Here is a 16118-nt window from a genome sequence, read left to right as displayed (position 1 = left end):
ACATCAGCAAATCTTGTGAAGTAGGGCAATGGGAGGTATACTGGGTGGTAATGGACTAAAACATTTATCCCTACACACACAACTACAGTTAAATATGCCAGAACTGTGATTATAACCCCATACATATCTTGTTATTTGTATGATAGTGTTACATAGTTATCACACACACTATAGAGCTTACAGGACTGAAGACACTCCAAAGGTACTTCTAAGCTGAATGACATTAGCAGATTTTGTAAACTAGGGAAATGGGAAGTGTGCTGGGTGGGTAAGGCATCATAATACTTAGACCTACAGACACACACACAGGTAGGTGATGTGATATTCCAACCCCCACCTAAGTACCATCAGACAATTAATCTCACCTTCATGCTGGCATATGCCAGTGGTTATGACTGGTCTGCAACTGTCTGCAGCAGGACATCACTCTATGCCATTCAGGGTATCCCTGTGTATGACTCACTCTCTTTGTGTGTCTCCCTGTGTGTCTCACTCTATCACTGTCTGTCCCTCTCGTCCCCATATCTATGTGTGTGTAAGCTTGACATATTGTAATATGTTGCCCATATATATATATATATATATATATATATATATATATATATATATATGTGTGCATATGTGTGTGTGTGTGTGTGTGTGTGTGTGTGTGTGTGTGTGTGTGTGTGTGTGTGTGTGTATCACATGCAACAGATCCAGATATACCACATATGTGCAACCTACAGCTGGCTCTGGGTAATCCTGTCTGATGGGTGTGTGTGGAGACAGGTTTACATAGCTGTGTGTATGCAAAGACATTTGCACAATACAGATATATATAAGTCCAATGTGGTTTCAGACATGGGCTTCACTTCTCTAAGTGTAGGAGCATGCTCAGTATGACCTTCTATAGTAAGTGTGGGAATCCATTCCAGGGATAGTTGTATTCCTGTCTGGGGTGTTGTGTGCTACATCTGTACCTTGCAATCTGTTTGTGCAGGGTATTTGGTGACAGGCTACCAATATAAGGGAACAATGGGCCCAACATAGGGGGAGTACTGTAACTATTGCTCTTATCAATGTATGAGTTGCTTGAGCTACAGGTTTTGTTTCAGCAGACGTTTTCTGACATATGTAATGTTTGACACTGTACTGTATTGTGTCATTACCTACTGACAGATATAATCGGATCATCACAGTTATTTACCAGAGACATACGAGATGGATGATGCACAGACCTATATTATGAGGAAAAGGCTAGACATTATTGCACAATCCGGCCACTTGGGATGTGTGGCTACAGCCAATTGACTAATGAAGCTGTGTAAAAGATCCAGCACCTTGGTGATATACTGGCTGGGGATCTCCTGGTTGTGCAGTATTCTTCTTACCTGAAAGGTCATATACTGGTGTGGCCATACTTGTCAACTGTACAGATTCTCACAGATTATCCAGATTCATGCCTCATATATCTGGTTGGTGTCCCTTAACATTGTGGTTTTCTAGCATGTTTGTTGCAAATCACTCAGGGTTGCATTCAGGAAATGACAGAACATTTGAGTTTCAGACTTCACACCCTTCATAACATCCATGCTACTACACACCCACTATATTATTCTATCAACTTTCTAACATTATGAGAGCAATATTTCAAATGTGTCCCTATAGTTGGGCCTTTATTCCACCATTATGTATGGCTTTGTCCGGATTTCTTCCTCTATGAGGTTGAGAGGTATGCTACTAGCATTTAGCGGCATGGCCTTACATTTCATTTTGTTGACTGTGTTATGTTGGTAGTATGGACCCCATGACATTCCCTACAAAGGCACTATGTGTGAGGCATGGGCCTTTGCCAGAGGGCTGTAGGCCATGTGAGACTGATGCAGGCCATCTATAGCAGGGCAGTGCATTCTGTCACTCGTATGTTCCCAGGCTGCCAGGCAGCAGACCCCTCCTGGGGTGACAATGGTAAGTGACAAAACAGACTGCTGTGCTACTAGGCACCATACTTCTCTACGTATAAGAGCCAGACATCTGGACAAAGCCATGAGTAATTGGGTAATAAAGGCCTACATATAGGGACCATTGTAACTACTGGCCTTACAAACCTATAAGGGTGATACAATTACAGATTTTGCATTAGCATGCATTTTATATAGGGTATGAAGTCTGAGACACTGCAATCTTTTATTATTTTCTGACTTTAGATTTTCATGGTTAGCCAATGATTTGCCAGACAACCACTATTTCCATATGAAGACAACACAAAGATGATGCAAATCGCTGTACGTTCTGCAAAAGGTCTGCACAGTTGGGAGGTATGGTAGGCACTGCCTAGGTTACTCCAACTTGTGTACTGTTCATATGTGTAGCCCCCTGTACATAACCTGTCCAGCTTCCCAGCTGTAATGGATATTGACATCTGGACAATGTGTACTACTTCCACCATAGATATAGCTGACATGCAAGATAGTCGGCACTGCAGTTTGTAGAACATGGCCCTGTCTTCCACAGTATTGTACCTAGGCCACTAGGACACAACAGCCATGAGAAGTTGCTGGCCACATCCTGACAGTATTCCCCACACATAGGCATAGCTCATTGACCTCTGCATATTGTGGACATGCAACAAGTTATCATGTTGATTGGGACAGCCCTGGCAATGTGTGCTCTGCTGCTATTACCCTACAAACTTACATGTTACTGCATTTCTATGGGAATATGGGTGGGAGGCACACCTGTCAATTTGCACAGACTGTGCTGATATTTGGCTTTACATTGTGGTTCCATTTAACATACTATTGTGTCCTGTTGGAGAATAGAGGCATATCGTGAAAGACCACAGGTTAGATTGTAATGGCATGCAAATGCAAGGCCTGCTGTGATATCACTGTGTAAGTCTGTAGTGGGGTATTCCACTGCTTTTTTTTGGGGGGCCTTTCCCAGACATTCCTTTATGGTTTTCTATGGCTGACTTGCTGGGTGAGTCTGAGGGGTGAGTATGGGATCCCCACATTGACATCTATGCATGTGACCTATGAGCCCCGCCTTAGTTGGCCCCCCGCATATACTGCAGTAGGATTTGTCACCTTGAATAATACTGCATAGTGTGGGGAAGCCAGTATTGTGCAGACATTTCCTGGTGTCCCACATAGCTGTCAGTTGTCAGCTGCTATCCCAGTAGGTCACCCATTCTGTTGCATGCATGCATGCAGCAATACCATAGATATGCTACCAGAACATACTAATCCATTCATTTATTGTTAAGAAGACTGACTTACCTTGTGCCTGTAGCAGTTGTGAGGACAGTGCTTGAGGGCTGCCTGTGTTGGATGCACACAGTACACTGCCTATAAATGGTAAGTTACAGGTAATGTGATATGTGTGTCATCCATTTTACTGTGTGTGGGAGTCAGAGAAAGGTGTCAATCCCTGGGTCCTCACAGTGTGTGCTATGCATTGCCTCTTTGCCAAGGCCTGGGCATACTGAGCACACCTCCATCTGCCTATAGGAGCAGGTTTAGGGGTTTCCTCCTCTGAATCCCTCTGTGCCTGTGGGGACCTTGGCAATGGTGGGGGGCTGTGTGGCCCTTCCCTGTGCTGTTCCTGCTGCAGCTGTTTCTGCAGGATCATATTGTGTAGCATGGCATATACTATGAACATGTGTGCACATGTGGCTGGAGAGTACTGCAAGGCTCCACAAAATATGTCAAGGCAGTGGAACTGTGACTTGAGCATCCCAATCACACACTCTATAATGATCCTGGATTGCGCATGTGCCTCATTATGGCATCCTTGAGTTGGTGTGCATGCATTTCTGATGGGTGTCATCATCCACAGCTCCAGTGCATAGCCAGCATCCCCTGTCAGATGGCTATATGTGATGTCCCCACTGGCAGATGCCTGGTACAGCTGTGACAAATGCCAGGTGTGGGAGTCGTAATAGCTTCAAGGGCTGCCAGCACACATATTTATGATAATGCCCTGGGCATTGCACATGACCTGGCAGTTGATGGAGGGGAAACCCTTGTGGTTTATATAGACCCTACCCTGTTCACCATGTGGTGCTTTGATGTGGATGTGTGTGCAGTCTATCGCACCCAGTACCTCCAGGTATTCTGCTACACTGTGGAAGAGACGCATATTGCAGGTCCTCTCCTCATGGGTGTTGGGGAAGTAAATGTGCTCACTGGCATGTGGTAGCATGACATCCAGGAACTGGTGGAGGACCCTGGATGTAGATGCCTGTGAGACCCCCATCATGTCCCCAGCAGGTCTTTGGAAAGTACATGTCGCTAGTATTCTTAAGGCTACACATACCTTGGTATCCACTGGGATGGGTTCCCCACTGTTGGCTCTGGGTCTGAGTTGAGGATGGTACAGCTTGATGATTTGCTGAAGTATGTCTCTGTCAACCCTGTAGCACTCTACTATCTCAATATCTTGAAGCCCCTGGTAAGTTACCCTGAGTCTGAACTCTCTTCTCCTCCTCCTCAGTCTGGGGCGGTTGTCAGCATTATCCTCCACACTGCCCTCAGCCTCTAGCACATACTGATGAATCAAAGCAATGGCAGCCCCTAACAGCTTTTTTTGGTAAAAATTCACCCTCATGTGTACACCAATGGTGCAAGGTTTGTGGGAAAACCAGACTGAAAGGTCTTTGCACAGTTTATACTGTTGTGCTGCAGATGCTGCCTGTATGATTGTCTGGCTATGATACATTCCACCTTCTTGCTATTTTATTAGTACTTGATTGCTTTTATTCTGCTATTTTCCTTTTTTTTCTTTTTTCCCTTCCCATTTCTGCCCCTTTTAAGCCCTGAGGCACACTGTGCAAACCCAGTGCCCAAATGTAAACAGTCCTACTATTTCGGTTTTTTTTTTAGACCCGGTGCGTGCCACACAAACCCATTTAGCTAAGATAAACAATCAGAAATGGCCCTCCCCTGGACACAAACACGCTCTTCATTTCATGGAATAAGTCAATGCATCTTCAGACACACACTCTTGCTTAGCTGTGCTTAGCTAAGTTCAAATGTGAGCCATGGAGCTCCAATGCGCTTACACCAAGCATGATACACCCCCTTTTCATGTGCTTCTCCTGCTTGTACCACTGTTGTTTGATTCTGCATGCCATAGACTATAATAGCAAAATGCAGATTTCACTTAAAATTGCTTTTTCACATTTTTTCTTTATTTTTGGCATGATCCCATTTGAGCGGTGCTGCCCTATGCTTAAACGGCCGAGATTGGCCAAAAAAAATAAACTTTGAATTTTATAATTTTGCAAGACTTTTCCATAACAATGGCCATATATTTGGCTATTGGCATGCCTAAGGATTAGAATACATCCTTTAGTTTGAGCTGTCATGCCTCTGTTTTGATTTTTGCAGAAATGTGTTTGTCTAGTAGCCGAATACATTTCTGCAAGCTACATTATTCTGCCACGGATGCCTCCCTGCTTACTGGATTACTAATTGAACTCATTTGCGTGGTTTTCACCAGCAAATGGGGTCATTAGCATAATTCACTCATGTCTGTGGCAGAATAGTGTGGGCAGGCTCGTGCACGTCCCCAGGCTTGTTTACTGGATCGCTCGGATGCCATATTCCATGCAGGAGTGACTACACTATTCTGCACTGAAAAAAAGCCATATTGAATGCCAGAGTTCATCAGTGCTAAACACCACTTACCACAGTGCCATTTAAATTAACCATTCAATTAGAATGTAAGCAATCAATCCACACTTTTAAAAGGATAGTTCCCATAAATGCTTCCCTAACAAAATGTTACAAAAATTATGAAATAATTATTTAAAATCTAATCTTTTATGAAAAGCTATTTTCCATATAACAATAAAATGTCACCTTCAACAAAAATGTAACCATAAATAATTGTGTCGCATAAACAAACAAAACATTCATAAGAAATAAGTTCATAATTTGACCACTTTCATTCTTAATACTGGATTAATAGATGATGTTTCATCATTAGCAGGTTTGTTGTGGGCATTTAAATGAAGTTGTCAGAGTAATTATTTATAGTCTAAGCATGTTTCCCACACCTCACCTCTTGGATTAGTTGTTATCACTTCAAGGAGTTCAAACAAAAACATGATAAAATTATGAGAGGTTGCGGGATGTTTAAATAAAGCATTTTTGTCTTTAGCTACCTGCATAACATATACATGTTTGTATATTCTTCTCCTAAATTGATGAAGCAGTTCCGTAAATTAAAAAATGAACACTGTCTATACGCATCAAATCTTACCAGTTATCATTGGTTTTGTCTTGTTTACCATTGTATTCTCTAGTGTTATTAGACTCAAATATATATTTTTTAAATTGTCAGCAGTCTTATAAACAACAAGTGGTGAGTCAGGAACAATTTCCATAAATCTCTCATTAGTTCTAAACATATTCCACTTATTTTATTTCTCTACATTAACTAGTATAATTAAGTGTTAAAGCCTTTTGAAAGGTTAAATTATTGGTGTCATTTTAATCAGTGTATCTACTTGATGTTTTCTATGACCCAAAATTAGATTAAAATGAGAATCCTTAAACTTTAAAACACATTTAATAGTATCATCAATCAACCCCTCTGGGTAAACTCTCAGTATAAACATTTATTTTAACTTGGCAAATTCAAGTAACAGATTTTCATGATCAGAAATCATACTAGATAGATGAATGAACTGCTCCTTAATCAGACTGGTTTTCTGGTAAAAACGGGTGATTAAAATTAAAATGCAAGGATGAATTGCTAAAAGTTGGTTTTCTATATATATATATATATATATATATATATATATATATATATATATATATATAATAGCTCCAACATATTGTACAATTTTCATTAAAAATTAGCATTAAATAACAATGTTACAGGATTATTATAGATCCAACATATTGTACAATTTTCATTAAAAATTAGCATTAAACAGCAGTGTTACAGGATTATTGCAAAGCATTAAGTAGCAATATAATGTTATACAGTGTCAATAATCAGGAGTATAGAAAAGCTCTTTTAAAATGTATAAAAAGAAATATGTCATTAAGATGAATATAGTTTTTGGGGGTAAGTGGTTATAAAAACCCAGTTTTATCACAATGTAGTTGCATGTAGGCAAAACAATTACTATAGAAAGTTTATCTGAGGTGATTAGCTTAATAGGTTTTAGAAGATGTTACAAATAGTAGTCAAGGAAGATTAGAGAGAGCTAGTGAGAAGAGTGAGTTAAGGCAGAAAGTAGGGGTATGGGAAGTAGGGGATGTTTAAGGAGGGTGAGTGCAGTGGGAGGACCAGTAACTTTTAAAGTACTCTTTGGTGGCTCTCTTAAATTGTTTAGGATGTGTAAGGGTCCTGATTTCTAGTGGGAGCCTATTCCAGGCAATAGTGGGGTGATAGCTGTACATGTTACATCCAAATTTAATAATGAATAATGACTTCTTATCATAATGACTACACTATCCATAGTATTATGGAATGTGAATGGCCTAACAGGTTAGGCAAACATTTCAGAGTATTGAATTTTATTAGGAAATGCACAGTGAGTAATGCTAATGGAGACACATATGGAAAGAAGTAGGCATGCGAATTTGATTAAGAAAGGATTTTAGCATGAATACTCAGCAGAATATCAGGGAGAAAGGAAAATGTAAGTACTAATTTTAATTGCTAGAGGAGCTCCAATGATGACAGAAGAGGGGAGAAAAGATAACCACAGATTTGTGGTAGTAAGGGGCTACTGGCAATGGAGGAGGATTGTGCTGGCATGTATTTATATTCCATTTAAAACTGCCATTGTGGAGCTTAAGAATTTTTTGGGAGAAATAATCAGCATTCAGCAGGAAATATTACTTATAGGTGGGGATTATAACTTGATTTGCAACTGTGATGATGTGTTTGTGGGACCTTTAAGGGAAATATAACAAAACAGGGTAGATTTCTGAAGAAATGTATGACAATATTTGCTATGGGAGACATGAATTTCCCAAGGTACAGTAACTGGGCTGGACTACAAAGAAATATTTCAGAGGAACTTGTGCATTTAATTGTAACCTTCTGCACATAACCAATAACTATTTCAGATCATGCAGCAGTAACAACTAAGATAAAAATGGGCGGTAATAAAGTAAAAATGAAACACTGTTACTGTCCTATATACCTGTTAAAAAGAGAATTTAAGGAATGGGCAGTTGAAATTCTTTGAGATTTATTAGGGAAGATAGAAATTTCTTCAGAAGTTATAACTAGTGATTTGGATAAAATGAAAGTGGACTTTAAAGATAGGTTAGAAATAAAAGAAAAAGAAATATGCTTAAGAATCAAAAATAATTATTTAGAGGGTCTGACTAAGGTTTGTGTATTGTAAAATATGAAGAAACTCACTGAACAAGTAGAGGCACAACTGCTTAGTGCTATGGAGAAAATAAGAGAGTATCTGGATAATATGCATGAGTTTAGAAAGATTACTGTTAAGCAATTGTTTTTTGATTATAATTACACAGCACAAAAACATTTAGCACAATGGCTTTGGCAACAGAAAGTAGAAAGGGTTGTTGCCAAACGTATGTAGCCTATAACAAGAAAAATAACTAGACATCCTTTAAAACTACTAGAGATAGTTTAGAAATGTTATGAAAATTTGTATAAAGATAAGAAACATGGAAATCGAAAACAAAGCACAAATGGAAACATTTATGGAAGACTTGAGTATGTCAAGTTTAGAGGCAGATAAGGCTCAATAGCTAACAGTTAAAATAGGAGAACATGGGATAAAAATGGTGATGTATAATCAATTTGCAAGAAAATCTCCAGAAATAGATGGCATTCCCATAGAAGATTCTAAGCTTGGAGGGAAGAAAGTGATAAAGATCTGGAAGGTTTTATTTAACAGTATTTTGAAAGGGGTCTATATTATATGAACGGAAGTTCATAAAATCGAACGCTGTAAACAGCGAAAATGCCGAACTTTGAAACATTTATTATACCCCCACTAATTATATATATCAATTCCAAGATCGCACTACAGTGAGGAAAGGACAAATTTCCCAATCTTCACTGTACCGCGATCTCACAAAAAACAGATCGATGAATGGCATTTTTGCATATACAGCCCTTCGATTTTTTTGAACTTTTGTTCTTATAATAGGAACCCTTTTAAAAGGAGTGGAAGTACTAATATCCTGTAAGAAAGCTGTGGTGGCTGTAATACCTAAATACAGTAAAGTACTATCAAACCCAGCTTCACATAGACCCATTTTGATTTTAAACCATGATTATAAAGTGTTTATGTCTATAATAGGTAAAAGACTGGCAAATGTGTTGCCAAAATTGATAGACATAGATCAATGTGGTTTTGAGGGGAGGCAAGCATTTGACAACTTTAATAGAACAATGATGATCCAGAGGGAAGCAAAATGTAAGAAAATACTGCTGTTGGTAGGCCTTGATGCAGAGAAAGCAGTTGAAAGAGTAAGCTAGCATTTTATCAATAGGGCAATGCAAGCAGATACAATAAGCTTAATTAGGAGGATATATGAAGGATCAGAGGCAAAAATTAAAGTGTGTGAGGGTTTCTCTCTGATACGTTGTGTCTCCACAGAGGAGCCAGACAGGATTGTCCTTTTTCCTTTGTTATTTATGTTACATTTAAAGCCACTGGCAAAGAAAATAATGACCTCAGAAATTCAAGGGGATAATTGGTATGGTAATCAAGAAAAGTTGGCTTTATTTGCAGATTTTATTATTTTATACCTGATAAAACCAGAAAAGGACATCTCAGTGTTGTGAAACATTTTCAAATGTGTCAAGTCTTTTCAGGATATAAAATTAATGAAGATAAAACCAAGGGTATAGCTCTAAACTATGTACCCACACATGAATTTGTTCAACAGTTCCCATATTTATGGAGACATGATAAAATTAAATATTAAGAAGTATTGATTAAAAAGATTCTGTTATTACAGGTAAGGATACATGGGAAGAGACTAAATAAAATATACTACAAAACTGAGAAACCGGAAGCTCTTATTTTTGGATATGGATAGCAAGATATAAGCAGTGAAAATATTTTTAGTCCCTTTGGTTTCATATACAGGTCAGGTATATTTTTATCAACCAGAGGTGAAGTTGTGGGCAGTAATTAATAAAAAGTTGAAGGATTTTTTTTTTCTGGGAGAGGAAAGGGCAAAGGTCAATGGAGATAAGATGAGGTGGTTTAGGATTGCCTGCTTTGAAGGGATATTTTACACCTATACAGTTAAGGCTTATATATATGACACAAGCAGAAAGTTATAATTCAAAGTGAAAATGAATGATAATAAAGCAGAGGGGACTTCAAGAAATAAAGCGAGAGTGGTATTTTGGATGCAGTGTCTTAAGGAGAATAACAACAGACATTCAGAACATTCTATTCATAAAGTAATGTAAAGTATTCTAAGAATTAAGACAAAATGAGAATGGTGAAAAAACATTTGCCAATAGGGATGACTGCAATTATGGGTACAGAGAACAGGCAAGAGGAAGTTGGAATTTTCTGTGGAAAACTGGCAAAAGAACCTGGGTATTGGGTACAAATAACTAGAGAAGGAAAAGAAGTAGAATGGGAAGAGGCCAAGAAGACATTTAGACTGCATGCTAGAGACTATCTTCTCTATCAGGGATTGATATCAGAGTATAGGCAAACAGAAATGGATAGGGGAATCATATGTGAAAGATCTGCTTTGGTAGAGTTTTTAGTTTCATCTAGACTAGAAACTGCTGTTAAAGAAGGGATAATTACTAGACCATATAAAATAGTGCATGATAAGTATAGCAATCAATCAGAGGAGGTTAGAAAGGATCAAAAAGACAGGATAAGCAACTGACAAGGAAACAATGGGAGGACATATGCCTGGCTCCCAAATATGCAACAAAATCTAGATGATTTAGGATTTTAGCTTGGAATTATATGCCAAATGTTGGAGGTGTGATGGAAAAAAAGAGTTAACTGGAAACATATGTTTTGGAAGTGTAATGAGTTGGCAGACTTAATCCTCTGTCAGAAATATTGGGTGAGCAAATGGGTGTAACAAAGGAAATTATTTTTCGAGCTGTGATATAGGATCTTGAATTGCCTAGACAAGTACTAGAACTCTGAAAAATGATTTACTAACAAATCAGCAGCCAATAGAGTTTATGTATTAATAGTGATAAGATGGTAATGTGATATCCTTGTAAGTGGCTGAACTCCGGATTTTTGTATTATCTGCTTGTGGTCAGGACTACAATCTAGTAACAATGTATATTGTGTTGGTAAAGAAAAAAAACATGATGTGCCCAACTACAGGAATGTCTTCAGGTAAAATAAGTTGGCTTAACAAAGGTCATGTGACTCAGATGGAAGCAGGAGAATTTGACAAGAGAAACCTGACACTTTAAAGTATGTTACAACACCTAGATTGCATAACATGGGTCCAACGTCTAAGCTGGATCTCCAAATTATCTAGGTTATCAGAATTAAAAAAATAGATATTTTTCAGGATAAGAAGTAAACATGTCTTCCTCTAAACTAGATGAGAATATTCCTTCCTGAAAAGATGATCACTGTACCCATAAACCTTTCTATTAAATTCACTAAATTTTAATCTCATTCATGTAACACATTGCCTTCCACTAAAAAACAAAGTGAAATTTAAACAATTCACTTTCTTTTTAAGAGGTTTCATCAGTATGTACTATACAGCCATCCTTCTCTTTTGGTACAAATGATAAAATAATTCCCTTCAGCTGCTATGACAGAATGAAATTGAATACTGAGTGACATCAGAGACTAAGAAAACAACATTTAGAAAAAAAATAAACAAACATGTGACAAAGAAAATAAATTCAAATGTTTTAAAGGTACAGCTTAGATCATTTGATTAATATTTCAAATAAAATAGCTTTTAATATTTTTCTGTTTGCTGGTTATAATTTGTACACCATGCAATTACTATCAATAGTGTTAACAACTACTATTTAACACATATATACAACACCTGTACCTCCTTCCTCTAAGGAATTTATCCCTCACTTCATTTATTTTTTCCAGCACTGGTTACACAACTCACATCAATTAGTACAGTCTGAAATCTGACTATAAGTAGTTCATACAATATAAATATTGAACTGTATTCTAATTGTTCTGTGAATATCTTAGACTGTTAAATTCACATTACTAAATAATTACTAGATATCTTCACTGCTTTGTATTCAGTGTGTGCACACTATTGTCTTTGCCACTTTGACCTGGGTTGTGACTGAAAGGGGTCTCAACACCAGTTGTTTACCCACTAAGAAAGCAAAAATAAATAAATCACTACAGATATAAGTTACAAATCCCACTGTGGTTTCTCCAGTGGCAAAGTGCTAGCTAGTACCATATTTCTTTATTTTTTTTTTTTAGTTTACTATAGATCTTGAAGATAACAAAAGGGCTGAGGTACAACAGCTGGTTTATAAGAGTCTGACACCCATACTAGAAAACTGAGTTAATATAGTTCATGTAAAGTATGACACTTTGATAAATAACCCATGAGTTAAAACATAAGTAGATACTATACTAATGTAAGATGTCTAAGCGAACAAAATTTAAATAATATACCAGAAAGCATATAGGCTATATACTACAAAACTGAACAATACTGAAAGAATCGAACAAAAAAAAAAGAAAGAAATTCAAATATGTCCAGTTAAAAATAATATGAGTGGGTCTCCGACAGCCCTGGAATATAATTTAGACCATCTTAAAATATATCCAACAAATAGTTTCCTAAAAGTAACAGAAGAGGCTTAGCAGATGGAAGGTCAGGTAGCTAAAAATGTGGTCAATATCAGCAAAACCTAAATCTCACAAGCAGTAGAACACAGAACTACAGCTGCCAACAGTCTCACAGCATTCAACACATGCAAAGAGGAAATTGCCACATATTGGCAATTTTGGAGCAATGACAAACACAGAAAAATCACAGCAAACAACTGCAAATCAATAGCAAAAAAAAAATGCTCAACAGGTTATGAGCCATACAAAGCTTAACTACATTTGAAAGACAGAAATTTTCAGACATGCTTCAATCAAGTCCAGAAGCATTGTCTATATTCCAGTTCATGGCAATCTGGCACCAAAGATGTGTAACCCAATTCACCACCACATGGAAATCACTTGACAGATCAGCATCTGTTTTAACTGGAGTCTCTAGAACATAAGATGTCAGGCCTGATGGTATGGTTGCAAAGTTGATAATCAATCATTATCCAATGGTGGGCCCTTATCAACTTCACATATGGCTATCCTTGAAAATGGTATTTTTTATAAGCAATCAATGTTTAATACAGAAGTCCAATAGAGATTCACAGTCCAGGTTTATATAATGCATGCTGTTCCAAGTCATTTAATATTCATATTTTTTCTGTAGGAGCACTGAAGCCCCCTTCCCCCCAACTCCCTCTAGGAATTTACCTATACAAGCCCTGAAATCTCCTGGCTATTCCCTCCTGATATATTCCACTCATATGAGCACTGATATCTCCTAGTAGAACTACATAGCCAGTAGACGTCACCCACTCCGTCTGCCTTATAGAACCCGAAGACTCAGAATAGATGTTAGGTGCACACTCAAAGACAGCAAACAATTTTTTTTTCTGCAACTTGCAGTAAAAGTCTGAAATGAGCATTTCATCTAATGCCATAAATTTCAACATACAGCACTCAGTTGAGGGCTTGCAAGTATCCCCAGGACCTTTCCCAGAGTACAACACCAGCATGACAGACACCACATCCCAGATTAAAAAAAAAAGTCTGTCTCTAAACTAATAGAATATAAGACCTTTACTAGCTAGCAGGCACTTTTCAGCCTCCTTCATGAGTACTGGCTCATTCCCCAGCAGTGAAGTGTCGTTCCATATCAATATTGGCAGGGCTAGTTCATCTGAGTATGTCCTATTCCTGCTTGGTTCTGCAAAGGCATTACATCTACTCCCCACCTTTTACCATGAGAATTTTGAGGCCACATACAGTTTACTAATCTGTATGAGTGACAAGGCTACATGGAGCAAGCACTACTGTGCACCCACTAGTGAACAACATTCCTACTCCAGATGCCCTGGGTCGGTCATACTCTGCCAGTTCTGGAGAAGAGTTTCTTATTCTTTCAATGAGACAACATGGGGTTAGCTTTCTGGATCACTGTGGATCTCTGATATAAATATCCACATATGGAACATATGGCTCTACGTCTAATACTTGAAAGGTCATATCACAGAATTTCATTTTCAAGAGATGAAAAACAAAATAACCGAATGACAAATTTTTCTGAGGGCAAGTAAACACTTGCCCAAACTGTAACAAAACACACACACCTGAGTAAGTAGAACCCACATTGATAGAGGGCTATGCCTCCCCATTCCCCCTCTAACTATATATACCAACTCTGGGATCGCACTGCAGTGTAGAAAAAGGCATGCTGGGCAAGTGTTTATTTGCCCTGGGAAAAATTCACCATTCATGTATTTCGTTTTCATGATTTTCCTCACAAAAAGGAAGTTTGATGATATGGCCTTTCGAATATTAGAAGGGGATTCTCACATGTTTCCTATAAGCAGTGTTATCACAGTAATTTGGAGAAGCTATTCCTATCACAATGAAACTAATGTATACTGTACCTTACACCTCATTCAATAATAACCACTTTTGACTGTAACAACATAGAAATTATACAATGACCCCCCCCATTAATATTCCAAAATGTACACGGTGATTGGCCAGCGTGCCCGTTGTAAATCCCACAATATATCAATGGAAAAAGGTCTGGTCGCCCGACGTTTTTTCCGTTGGTATAAAGTGTCCAAAACTTTTTTTTTTTAATAAAATAAAAACAGAGCAACAGAGACTTTCTTTTCTCCATTGCTTCCATTTCAAAGCATTGATGTACTAGGTATGCATGGGAATGCAAGTCCCATATGCATGCACAGTACATCAACACAGGGAAACAGTATCCCACCACTAGTGAAAGAACAGTAATGCACCGTTATACAAAGACATTATATAAGAAAAGTAAGTATTCTTTTTTTAAATTATGTCATTGTATAATAGCAATAACTGACTCCATAGTTGTGGTATATTGAAGATTTACCCAGGGTTGGCTTTATTTAATCACTCGGGCTTTACCCTCGTGACTAAATCACACCATCCGGGGGTAAATCTTCAATATACCACACCACATCATTGGTTATTGCTTAAATCATCAGTACCAGCAATATTTATTATTCACTGCAAGTAATAGCTGAATAAACTCAGGATTTACAGTCTGTGAGAGAAACTGGCTACTGAAAATAATTCATTGCATCACATCAAAAGTCATCTCTATTTGATGTATATTATATGATAACTAATGCCTGCACTATTATACACATTATTTGTACCCTGAATGAATAAATCTCTGTTGTCAATGAAATATTACCCAAATGATTTTACACAATCACACACACACGCACACACATATATATATATATACACACACACACACACACACACACACACACACACACACACACACACACAGACACACACACACACACACACACACACGCACATGCACACGCACACACACACACACACACACACACACACACACACACACACACACACACACACACACACACACACACACACTGTTGTATCACTAATTATAAACACAGACACTATAGCCAGACTGATCTATATTTGTATTTTTTTTCTAAAGTTAGTACTAGCTACTCTGCTTAAAAATAAATGAATTACTATGAATGGTCTTCTGTCCTGATAGTATTCTTTTCACTTTTGGTACTGTTATCTCCCATTCTTCTTATATGTATTGTCCCTTGACTGAGTAATCATGTATTTATGATTATATATTGCATTATAAAATGATTTTTGTATTATAATATATGTATATTTGAAAAAGTGAACTTTTGCAGTAGGGCCTGAGCTTGCTAACTTACAACATTCTCACCTTATAAGACTGCAACCTTGTGACTCATTACTTGAGTTCTCTTGAAAGAAGAACTGACGCACATCCTGACTGTGAGAACAACTACCCTAACTCAAAACTGTTCTACATTTGTTTTCCATT

The sequence above is a fragment of the Protopterus annectens genome, chromosome 7.part0 (assembly GCF_019279795.1).
Source record: "Protopterus annectens isolate FY-2018-M chromosome 7.part0, PAN1.0, whole genome shotgun sequence".
In the NCBI taxonomy this organism is placed as follows: Eukaryota; Metazoa; Chordata; order Ceratodontiformes; family Protopteridae; genus Protopterus; species Protopterus annectens.
The sequence above is the reverse complement of the archived record's forward strand: the minus strand, read 5'-3'. Positions refer to the sequence as shown.